A 13,420-nucleotide genomic window follows, 5' to 3' on the forward strand; every position below is an offset into this window, starting at 1 on the left:
AATAAAGATGGCTGCATACACACACACTCTCTCTCTGCTTGGACTTCGTTCCTGCTCTTGTGATGCAACAATGCTGCTTCCACAACATTAATGCTGATATAGGAGGTTTAGAACAGAAATACTTCTTCCTTTATGGGTAATAGGCTCTGGTTGTTGTTATTTCTGGCACATTATTTACTGATTTCTGAGCATCAACAGTGTGCTTTACTGAACATCAAGGATGTAAGTCCTGCCCTCTAGGATCTTTCAAACTAACCAAATGATAAAATATTACACACAGACAGCACACTGGGTGATGAGAAGGGCAAAGCATCACAGGCTGTTACCATGCAATACCAGCTGGATTTGTAACTGAAAGCGGTTACCATGATAACTTTATACTGTTGCCAACTCTTGTGATTATTTTTTTTAAAATAGAAAGTCTCACAATTCGTGGTCTTTTTCTTAACGCTCCAGCTCATGGAGGCAAGAGGTTATGTGAGAATCTCAGCTTTCATTTGTTTAAAAATGTAAATTTCTAGCACTCATGTTTACAGAAAAACCTGACAATGTGACCCAGGCGCATCATAAAGGTTCAAAAATCAGAAAGGGGGGGGGAGGGGAGTACCCCCCGCCCAATCTCATGATTTTCAAGACAATATCACAATTTCTTGGGGCCTGACTAATGATTTTTGAATGTTTGGGATTGACAGTGCTGCAGTAGTTGGAATCCATGGTCTAAGTTCATTAAAGGAGACCTGCAGAGGATTTCTCTTTAAAACTAGTCTTGTGCCTTTTTTGGTTTAAATATGATGCACAAAGGAGGTCTGAATGGTTGTTTTGGTTTTAAAAAAAAAGTTCCAGTGCCTTTTTTTAGCCTTAGAAAAACATAATACCAGGAAAAATCAAAGTGTTATTAATCACTCATATGGGTGGCAAAGCCATTCATCCCACAGAGCAACCCACAGTAGGCCCAAGATGCGTTTGTTTGTTTTCTTTCTCTCCCACATCCCCATGTTCATCAAATATGTGTTTAGTTTGATTTGTTCATGTAAACTGCAGGTAGGAGCAAGCAGCCAGACCAAATCAGTGTGCACATCCCACATTGAACCTGGGATTTCTGCATTCACTCTGTATATCTGTTTGGTTGGGTGTTTTACCGGCGTTTTAACTCTAGTGCCTCTTTCAACGCTCAGGGTGTGGAAGGTTGAGAACATGGAGTATTCTAAGGAGCAGTAAACCCGGATTCTTTCCCCTGTCTAGGGTATTTTCTTGATGAGTTCCTCCTCTGAGGCCTCAAGCCTGTTCTTGTCCCTCTGCATTGGCTTTAATGAGGCTCTGCAGGAGTCCACTCTGCACTGTTCTCAATTCAAGATCGGGACCTTACAAAGCTATTAGTGTAGTCATGCCAGTGGTGGTAAGTTTGAAAAGTCTGCTATCCATGTTCATCAGTTCTACTAGCCAGAGGAGACAGGAAGGACTTCCCACAAGAGAAGAAACACAGATTGGATTGAAGTCACCAATCCTGGACTCCCACAGGCGTGGACTGGCCATGCTCTCATTGAAATTTATAGTAAAGCCCCTAGTGATTTCAGTAGGTCCAGATTCATTCTAGGCTTTCATGGAGTGAATTTGGCAACAGGACAACAGCTTGCATGGTCAGACTTGTAAAGACTGAGACATGGCTACCCACAACCAGTCAAAACAGAATAGATGTTTATTGCTTTCTTTTTTGGTCTTGGTTTTATATTTATTCTTCTATGTGTTACAGTGTTGCCAGCTCTTGTGATTTTAGTTCTAGTCTGCTGATATTTGGGGCTTTTCTTCAAACTCTAGCCCTGGAGTTATAAATCTCAGCTTTTATTTGAGTGTGCAGGAGGGAAAGTAAGTTTTTGGCTCTCATAGTGGATGGAAAAGCTTGAAAATGTGACCCTTAAGGGTTTGAACACCAGAAAAAAAAATAACCCCAAAACATATTTTTAAAAATGTCATGATTTTGGGAGGATCTGACTTGTGAATACTTGTGCTGGGCAGTACTGCAATTCTAGGAAAGAGAGAGGTTAAAAATATACATGAAGGAAACAAGCATGGATGCTCAGATGCTATGGTGATGAACATGGTATAAAAACCTACGTAGACTAGAATAGCACCATGCATGAAGTTCACACTGAACAAGATCTAAGATGCTCATTGCATAATGACTCGGGGATTTCTTAGAGTATTTTCTTTCATATATGGTAAAAGTTGGCCAGATTCATTAGGCAGTATTGATGTGCAGTATTGACCTGGTAACAAGGTATTGTTCGATACCACACACACTCTCCTATTTTTCATGTTAGAAAACAAAAGATTGGGCAGTTGACCCTGGAGTTCCAAGAGACAATTTTAACTGACGCTCCAATTCCACTGAAGCAAAACTTCCATTGATTCTGAAAGGGAGTCTTGTCTGAGGCCTGGTCTACATTGGTTGGGGGGGAAATCGATCTAAGATATGCAACTTCAGCTACGAGAATAGCATAGCTGAAGTCGACATATCTTAAATCAAACTAAAATTACTTACTTCACATCCTCGCAGCGCTGGATCGATGGCTGTGGCTCCCCCGTCAACTTTGCTTCTGCCTCTCACACTGCTGGAGTTCAGCAGTCGACGGGAGAGGGATCAGGGATCGATTTATCGTGTCTACACTGCACACGATAAATCGATCCCCGATAGATCGATCGCTACCCGCCGATCCGGCGGGTAGCGTAGATGTGTCCTTAGTAAGAACAGCAGATGGGGCCCTCTGTGTTTATTACTCTGAAGCTTTGTCAACCTTACCTGCAGAGGGTACAAGGAGAGCTGTGTAGGGTCCTCAAGAGTGTAAGAATTCACATAGGAGCCAACTATAGAATCAGTTTCTTTTTGGGGAATCTGCGGGGGGGAGATTTAAAGACTTTAACCATATAATTCTGTTGTTTCCAGTGTTGCTGAACCCAAGTGTTCACATTGTATTAGATTGGCATAAAAATCACGGAGATTTAACTAACACACACACACACACACACACACACACACTAAAATTTAGGTTATCTTTCTTAAAGTTAGGTTTTTGAGCTTTTCTCCTAAACTTTTTTTTTAAATGAAAGCTGAGATCCTTCATAAAACCTCAGCTCCTGGAGTCAGGTAATTACAGAAACCACCAAACAGCAGAAGTTGTGAGAATTGGAAATGCTGTGTTTGTTAAAGTGCTCTGAGGCTTTTGGGTGTGCACACCTAAAAATCTTAAAATTTATTTTACATTATTAAATCCTTCCTGAGCTTCCATATTCTTGATCAAAGATAAAAGGAAGAGATGGAGAGATGGCAGGCAGAGTTGCCAAAATGCCAAAACCATGCCAAAATGCATATAGGAAATCACTTCTTCCTCTTGGGTCTTGTACAGCTACTTACCTGCAGTAGCCGTTCCCCATTTCCCACCTATCTTCTGGGAAAGCAGTGAGTGAATTAATGCTGTCACTGTCAACATTCATTTACCTGCTCCCCTCTGAGGATGGATGAGGGAAGAGGACATTGGGGTTGTCCAAGGGAACACAGCTCCTGTCAGTCATGTGCCACTGTGGGCTAGGTGGAAGGCTCTCTGTACGGAGACCCTTCTTGTCTGTTCCTCTGCCTCTGCTCACCTCAACAGAAGAGGTTTAATGAAACTGAGTAAATGCCTGCAAAGTCTCCCATCCCATTTGTGGGGAAAAGCTAACATAAGGGAGTGCTTGGCCCTAATTTAAGTTCCTGTGCTCCCTTACGCACTCTTCAGCTTTTGGGAAAAAAGAAGCCACAAAAATTTGTACTTATGGAGTTTCGTCTTCAGTTTCTGTTGTGGGGGATATAAACCCCTGAATGTCAGGGATGTTGCCATAGAGCTGGATTATCTACGCTGAGTCGATGCTCGTCCATACTTACTCCAAGCTCTCCTGCATATCTAACTCTATCCCATGTCAACCATTGCTTCCAAGCGCCTTCAGTGTGGCAGAGGTTATGTAAGATAATGCTGACAGAGTTATTGTTAACTTGGCCTGGAATTTTCCACAGGGTACAGGAGGGGGACAATGCCTTAGAGAGCTGCTGGCCCCCTCCCTGTCTTGTTGCCTTTATAAAGCGCAGAGGGAGTGCGTGAGAGTTGGGATGGGGGCAGAAAGGAGGCATATGCTTTTCAGGTGGAATTACTCCCTTGTCTCCGACTCAACTTGATTCAGTTGACCTCTGCTCATGAAAGTGGAGGGTATCATCGGATCCTGACAATCACCTTGCCCAACTAATAACTTTCCTAGCAACTCCACTATGATATAAATTACACACACATCTACTCACTTGACTAACTAGAGTCCACATCCATACATTAGAAATCTGAGAAATTAATATTTTTAAATCTGAACAGGCAGCAAGTAGAGACATGAGCAGGTATGGAGTTAACGTTGATAGAATAGCTTTAAAAAAATTTCCCCTCCCTCTTTTCACCCAACCTGTTTTGCTTGTCAGGATACTCCCCCCTCTCATTCCATGCCCAACCCATTATCTTTCAATTCATACTTCAAAGGCTCTTCTTTCTATGCCCACTCCCAACATTAAACACATCCATTCTTTGAAGCACATGGGTCTCTATCATTACTAAGAAAAAGGTTCTGCTTTACATCAAGCGTGGGTGGAAATTCATGTATTTGGTGAATGTAATTAGGGAAATAGCTGACTACTCCCTGTTTCCCTGACACACCATGCCAAAATGCACATAGGAAATCACTTCTTCCTCTTGGGTCTTGTACAGCTACTTATACCAGTGCAGTGAATGTAGTGATCTGGTAGTGTCATACCTGCTTCTGCTATTGTAAATGACTAAATGTGAAGGAGTACAGAGAACTAGGCTGCTTATTTTTATGTATGTGAGCCTTTACATTAATAATACAGAGGAAACTATTAAAAAAGGCAACATTTGCTGAGTTGCTACAAAGCTGTCATTTAATTATTCCTCAATTACATCCTTTTCTAAGGGCCTGATCCAAAAAGCCTGTTGAAGTCACTGTAAGGACTCCCATTTGCCATACTAAGAATGCATTACATCATGGCAAGTGCTGACATTTCTATAGGGATCAGGGTTGCATACTTAATTTTACAATCTTCTCTCCTTTGCTTAGGAAAGTAGTGTGATCCTCATTGCAATACAATAGATATGCAGTAACTGACTAGTGTAGTTAAAACTAGGCCAGACTTCTCAAATTTGACACTAAAGAGATTCAGATTTCAAACAGTCTCTTGAAATATGCACTTTTATGCTGAAAAGCAGCACACATGTTTCTATATGGTTAATGAGCTTTGCTGACCAGGACAATTACATCTCCAATAAGTGTCTGTGGTCATCCCCTGTTCATGTTTTAGAGGAAGGCTGGTGTTAAATTACTCTGTATTTGGCTCCTGTGGTTGCTCCAGTAGTTCTGTAGAAGAGTGTTTTCCATCATTCTACTCTAGCCCTGAGCTACCCAGCTTTGCTATCTCACATTCGCAATGGATGAAGGTACAAATGGCTCAGATCCTCAAAAGGTATGTAGGCACCTACCTTCCATTTGCACCTAATTCCAATTTATTTCAATGGGAGAGAGGCACCTCAATACTTTTGAAGATCTGGGCCAAGCCTTCTTGGATATTTTAGACCCTAGAATAGAGTCTTTTCCCCTCTGTGCTGACTTCTGACCTATTTCCAGTGCTGGTCCAGTCTTGTTCTTATTTTGTGAATAATGCCAGCTGGGATATAGCATTTTAGAGTATTACTAATATATAGTGTAACTATATCTTACACCTCTATACTTTGTACATGGATTGTTCCTTCATCCAGGGATCTCATAGAATCATAGAATCATAGAATTCAAGATCAGAAGGGACCATTATGATCATCTAGTCTGACCTCCTGCAAGATGCAGGCCACATAAGCCGATCCACCCACTCCTGAACTAATTCTCTCCCTTGACTCTGCTGTTGAATGCTCCAAATCATGATTTAAAGACATCAAGTAGCAGATAATCCACCAGCAAGCGACCCCTGCCCCATGCTTCGGAGGAAGGCGAAAAACCTCCAGGGCCACTGCCAATCTACCCTAGAGGAAAATTCCTTCCCGACCCCAAATATGGCGATCAGCTGAACCCCGAGCATGCGGGCAAGACTCTCCAGCCAGACCCTCTGGAAAAGGCTAACAATATCCCAACATTGACCCTTTGTACTAATTACCAGTGTGGCACGTTATTGACCTATTGACTAAACCCGTTATCCTATCATACCATCCCCTCCATAAACTTATCCAGCTTAATCTTAAAGTCATGGAGGTCCTTCACCCCCACTGTTTCCCTCGGTAGGCTGTTCCAGAATTGCACTCCTCTGATGGTTAGAAACCTTCGTCTAATTTCAAGCCTAAATTTCCTGACTGACAATTTATATCCGTTTGTTCTCGTGTCCACATTAGCACTGAGCTGAAATAATTCCTCTCCCTCCCTGGTATTTATCCCTCTGATATATTTAAAGAGTGCAATCATATCTCCTCTTATCCTTCTTTTGGTTAAGGAAAACAAACCGAGCTCCTCAAGTCTCCTTTCATACGACAGGCCTTCTATTCCTCGGATCATTCTAGTGGCCCTTCTTTGTACCCGTTCCAGTTTGAATTCATCCTTCTTAAACATGGGAGACCAAAACTGCACACAATACTCCAAATGAGGTCTCACCAACGCCGTATATAACGGGACTAGCACCTCCTTATCTCTACTAGAAATACCTCGCCTAATGCATCCCAAGACCGCATTAGCTTTTTTAACGGCCACATCACATTGCCTACTCATAGTCATCCTACGATCAACCAGGACTCCTAGGTCCTTCTCCTCCTCCGTTACTTCCAACTGGTGCGTCCCCAGCTTATAACTAAAATTCTTGTTAGTCATCCCTAAATGCATAACCTTACACTTCTCATTATTGAATTTCATCCTGTTACTAATACTCCAGTTTACAAGGTCATCCAAATCTCCCTGGAGGATATCCCGATCCTTTTCCGAATTGGCAATACCTCCAACTTGGTGTCATCCGTAAACTTTATCAGCCCACTCCTACTTTTGGTTCCGAGGTCAGTGATAAATAGATTAAATAAAATCGGACCCAAAACCGAACCTTGAGGAACTCCACTGGTAACCTCCCTCCAACCCGACAGATCACCCTTCAATACGACCCTCTGCAGTCTCCCCTTTAACCAGCTCCTTATCCACCTCTGGATTTTCATTTCGATCCCCATCTTTTCCAATTTAACCAGTAATTCCTCATGCGGTACCGTATCAAACGCCTTACTGAAATCAAGATATATGAGATCCACCGCATTTCCCTTGTCTAAAAAATCTGTTACTTTCTCAAAGAAGATCAGGTTGGTTTGGCACGATCTACCTTTCGTAAAACCATGCTGTAATTTGTCCCAGTTGCCATCGGCCTCAAGGTCCGTAACCACTCTCTCCTTTAAAATTTTTTCCATGACTTTGCATACTACAGATGTTAAACTAACTGGCCTGTAGTTACCCGGGTCACTTTTTTTCCCCTTCTTGAATATAGGAACTACATTAGCTAATCTCCAGTCAAACGGTACAATCCCCGAATTTAGAGATTTATTAAAAATCATCGCTAACGGGCTAGCAATATCACTCGCCAATTCCCTTAATATTCTAGGATGAAGATTATCCGGGCCCCCCGATTTACTTCCGTTAAGCTGTTCAAGTTTGGCTTCTACCTCAGATACCGTAATGTCTACCCCCATATCTTCATTCCCATCAGTCCCTCTACCACTATTCCTTAGCCCTTCATTAGCCTCATTAAAGACCAAGGCAAAATATTCGTTCAGATATTGTGCCATGCCAAGATTATCCCTAATCTCCACTCCGTTTAAAGTTTTAAGCGGTCCCACTTCTTCCTTCTTGGTTTTCTTCCTATTTATATGGCTAAAAAACCTTTTGCTATTGGTTTTAATCCCCTTCGCTAGGTCCATCTCCACCCGGCTCTTTGCCTTTCTCACTGCTTCCCTACACCCTCTGACCTCAATAAGGTAGGTTTCTTTGCTGATCCCTCCCATTTTCCAGTCCTTGTACGCTTTCTGTTTTTTCTTAATCACCCCTCTGAGACGCTTGCTCATCCAGCTCGGTCTAAAACTGCTACCTACGAACTGTTTTCCCTTTCTCGGGATACAGGCCTCTGATAGCTCCTGCAACTTCAACCTGAAGTAACCCCAGGTGTCTTCTGCCTTTAGATCCCTAAATATGTTAGTCCAGTCTCTTAATTTCTTAATTTGGTCCTATCACATAAGAACAGCCATACTGGGTCAGGCCAATGTCTTCCGACAGTGGCCAATGCCAGGTGCTTTAGAGGGAATGAACAGAACATGTAATCATCAAGTGATCCATCCCTTGTCACCCATTCCCAGCCTCTAGCAAACAGGCATGGTTTTGCATCCCTGCCCATCTTGGCTGATAGCCAGTGATGGACCTATCCTCCATGAACTTATCAAGTTATTTTTTGAATCCTGTTATAGTCTTGGCCTTCACAACATCCTCTGGCAAAGAGTTCCACAGATTGACTGTGTGTTGTGTGAAGAAATACTTCCTTTTGTTTGTTTTAAACCTGCTGCCTATTACTTTCATTAAGTGACTCCTAGTTTTTGTGTTACGAGGAATAAATGACACTTCCTTATTTACTTTCTTCACACCAGTCATGATTTTATAGACCTCTATCATATCCCCATTTGTCGTCCCTTTTCCAAGATGAAAAATCCTAGTCTTATTAATTTCTCCTCATATGGAAGCTGTTCCCTCCCCGTAATAATTTTTGTTGCCCTTTTCTGAACCTTTGCCAGTTCCAATCTATCTTTTTTGAGATGGGGCAACCACATCTGCATGCAGTATTCAAGATGTGGGCATATCATGGATTTAGTGGCAATGCGATATTTTTCTTATTATCTATTCCTTTCCTAATGATTCTGAACATTCTGTTAGTTTTTTTGACTGTTGCTGCACATTGAGCAGATGTTTTCAGAGAACTAGCCACAATGACTCCAAAATCTCTTTCTTGAGTGGTAACAGCTAATTTAGACCCCATCATTTTATATGTATAGGTGGAATGTTGTCCAATGTGCATTACTTTGCATTTATCAACATTGAATTTCATGTGCCATTTTGTTGCCCAGTCACCCAGTTTTGTGAGATCCCTTTGTAACTCCTCGCTAGCATCTGGCCCATGGAACATAGCCTATACTTTTATTTCAAACTGATCATCCCTCCTGCTATGCTTTTCCCGCCTTTCTCTTTTGCTGCATTTTTGGTATTTTTCCTCAAGACGTGTGTCAAATTCTAGAAAGAAGAATAACAGGTTGAAGCTACAAACCAATCCTGATGTAAAACAATACAAAACATTGCAATGTTCTACAATGATGATGCAAGAATATGATATTTTTGTTATAAGAATTAGGGGGTTTTTTGGGTCAAAAATAGAAAAAAAAAGTCACAGCTATCCTAAGCAAAGGTGAAAGCCAAATGCAGTGCTAAAATCACCGGAAATGATAGAAGGTTCCAGGTCAAGTTGGTTATTGGAGATAAAGCTATTATCATCTGCTGTTAGTTACTGGAACTGAGAGCCAAGTGTTTTCAGTACACACTGGGTAGGAAGTACTTTATAAATCACAGTAACTTCTGACATGCAATAACATCCAGTCTTATTAATATAAACGGCAGGGATTTTTTTAAAGTCTGTTGGCAGTAAAACCACCCTTTTCATAAAAATCTTGGCATTCGCACATGCCCTGCAGGTTTGCACAGCATCTTTAAGCACTAAAGATGTTCATTACCTCACACACTAAAAACTATAGTGGGATTATATCATTGCCTTGAAATATCTGCTTCTTCACCAAATGTCAGTGAAATTGGAAAGTGCATATGTAAATTGTAGGAGCACCATTGAATTCAGAGGAGCTACCCTGACTTACAGCAGCTCAGGATCTGTACCAATATTTTCCTCACATAGCTGTTCTCCCATCGCAGTCTGTCAGCTTGTTTAAGATACTGTGGTGTGTGATGAGAGTTTGAGTGATATTTTTTAAAATATGGGAACGAGGAGAGAAATGCACCTGTCTCCATCTTTCTTCCTGTACTGTATTTATTAAACTATTGCTTTTATTTTAATATTATGATCTGAAGAGCAGGGCTTCCCTTCAGATCAAGCCCTATCTGTTGCCATGATTTTACGATCACACTAGTTGTCATCTTGTTTCCTGCTATAGCACTGGTAGCACATCTGTTTCCTGCTGTGGGACACAAGTACCCAGACTATTCAGCTTCCCGTGCCAGCCAAACTGCTCCTATGTGTGAATGTTATTGTGAGCAGACTAAGGGCTTGCTCCTCCTCTGTTGGTATTTGAAGTCCAAATTCTCCTCCCATGGAAATATCCAAGGGAAGGGAGTAGAGGTAACAATAAACTTCCTTCTGAAGTGCCCTAAAAGGGAGGAATCTGGGGCAGGGTCATGCAGCCTTCCACTCAGATGAAATCTGGAGATCCTTGGTCCCACAGAAGATTGGGTTATCTATGCTGTCTCTCTGCTCTTTCCATCTCCCTTCAAGATGAAAAGCGCTCTTAGTGGGGAGAGGACAGCCACCCTATTCATGAGGAAAATGTTTCCTCTGGGGGAGCTGCAGGTGCAACCTCTGGCCTCATTAACTCAGGTGTAGCTGTCCACTGGAGTTCCCTAACACTGGAGGTGTGAATGCTGTAGACAGGCCCTGCCTTCAAAATTCCACAGAGCCCCAAATCTGTGAATCTCCACAGAGGAGCTCCTTCAGGTTCCCGTAGTAGGCCAGATGAAAACACAAAGCTGGAACTCCCCACTTCCAGGCTGCATCATGTCTGGATCCACTTCATCCACAAAAGCAGAAGGGTTGAATGGATCCTTCTTACACTGGTGTTCAGACAGTGATGGACAAGTTCATGTATGCATGATAGATAGATCTAGGTCATTATCCCAATAGCATTGGGATGGTGATTGGAGGGCTAGATTGTGGATGGTTCTCCATGGGTGGAAATGGGGCGAAGAGGACAGAAGCTATGCAACTCGATGCTGTCTATCACACTACCCCTTATGAATCGGAAAATCTCCCTCAGAAAATCCAATCAGTTACTACCTTATTTTCCTTCAGATTCCTCCTTAAGATCATGTCTCCCATGGTGCCTACAACCCCAGCCTGATCATGACTAGATGGGTGACAAGCTGTGACTATCCTCTTCTGCTTCTTCCCTTTCCTATTCATTTCCTCTCTCTGCCTCTGATTAAACCCTCACCTCCAAATCCCAATCCCCGTAACTAACAACGCTGGGCCAATTCTTCACCATGTTCATTTGCTTGTATGTTGTATCCTCATCCTTATTTTGTCTATTTATGCCTTTAGAGTGTCGGACCTTCAGGACTGGAATTGTCTTTTCAGTGTCTACACCTCCAACTATAGTGGGGCTTAATTTCCACTTAGGGGCCTGTACTATAATATAAATACTTCCCCTTTCCTTGTGTAGGGGATGGGCACAATCCCATTGTGGAGCAGAGGCATTGCTTCCAGCTAGCACTGAGTCAGTCTCCTGAAAAGGGTTGGGGGAGGACTAAGGCAAAGTCAGTGACATGGCCCTGCCACCCCTTCTATAGCGAACAGCAAAATAAGTCAGGTATACTGCTCCCTTTCAAAGGCTGGTAGAGCTGGTGCTGCCTCAGCTTACACATAGACTGTAAGCTCTCTGGGGCAGGGACTGTCTCTATTATGTTAGTACAGTGGCTGGCACTATGGTGTTGGGGCCTCTAAGCTATATTGCAATACAAATTAGTAATAGTGCTGTGTCAGCTAGAATTCCTCCAGAGGCTCCCACTTTAAGACATAAGAACGGCCATACTGGGTCAGACCAATGGTCCATCTAGCTCTGGATCTTGTCTCCAGCAGTGGCCAGCACCAGCACTTCAGGGGGAGTGTACAGAACAAGGCAATCGTGGAAAGATTCACCTCTGTCTTCTGCTATTGGCTTCTGGCAGTCAGAGGTTTAGGTTTGCCCCAGGCATGAGGTTGCCTCCCTAACCATCTTGACTAATAGCCACTGATGGGCCTATCCTTTATGAATGTATCTAATTATTTTTTGCATCCAGTTATAGTTTTGGTCTTTACAACATCCCATGGCAAAGAGTTCCACAGGTTAATTATGCACTGGGTGAAGAAATACTTAGGCCTTGTCTACACTACAAGACTATTTCGAATCAACTTAGTTCGAATTTGTGGATTCGACCTTATGAACTCGAATTTGTGTATCCATACTAAATACACTAATTCGAATTTCTGAGTCCACATTCACGGGTCCAGCGTCGACTTTGGAAGCGGTGCACTGTGGGAAGCTATCCCACAGTTCCCGCAGTCCCCGCTGCCCATTGGAATGCTGGGTAGAGCCCCCAATGCCTGCTGGGGGAAGAAATGTGTCGAGGGTGGTTTTGGGTAAGTGTCGTCATTGAACCGTCAATCACAACCTCCCTCCCTCCCTCCTTGAAAGCGCCTGCGGGCAATCTGTTCGTGCACTTTTCTGGTCAGTGACAGCGCGGACGCCACAGCACTGCAAGCACGGAGCCCGCTGCGATCATCGCCGTTTTCTCCTCCTCGCACTTTATCGTCCACGTCTTTCACAGTCAGCTGATGAGAAATTGGGCTACTTTTCAATGGTGCTGCAAGCACTGGGGGACCATAGGGGACGTTTTACAAACATCAACGTCGGGTGGCCGGGCAAGGTTCATGATGCGTGTGTTTTCAGGAACTGTGGGCTGCTCAGACGCCTGCAGGAAGGTAGTTTCTTCCCGGACCACGAAATAACTGTTGTGGATGTGCAGATGCCTATAGTCATCCTCGGGGACCCAGTCTGCCCGCTAATGCACTTGCTCATGAAGCCCTATACAGGCGCCTGGGACAGCGACAAGGAACTCTTCAAATACCAGCGAGCAGCGAGCAGCGTGACCTGTGACTGTTCAGTTTCTTTACAGAGAAGCTGAACCTGCCCCTGTTTCTTTACCCAGTTACTGTTGACTCTCCTCTTCGGTTACATACCCCGTTCACCCCGTTACCCCCACTTCCAGCACACGTGTAAAAATAAAATACATGTCCCATTATTACTTAACAAAGGTTTCTTTATTCATGACTTTTCGTGAAAGGGTTGAAACTGGGACGCAGGCTGTGCTGGGTAGGGTGTGCGGTGATGTAAAGACCGCCTCTAAACTCAAGGAATGACAGGCTCCTGCTCCTAGAGCGGTCCGCAGTGCCGGAATGCTTCTTTCAACGGAGCCTGCCATCCCTCTTTATGGAATTCTGTGTGCGGGCGGATATGTGACCTTGTGGTGGAGG

Source organism: Mauremys mutica, chromosome 10 (genome assembly GCF_020497125.1).
Source record: "Mauremys mutica isolate MM-2020 ecotype Southern chromosome 10, ASM2049712v1, whole genome shotgun sequence".
Classification (NCBI taxonomy): domain Eukaryota; kingdom Metazoa; phylum Chordata; order Testudines; family Geoemydidae; genus Mauremys; species Mauremys mutica.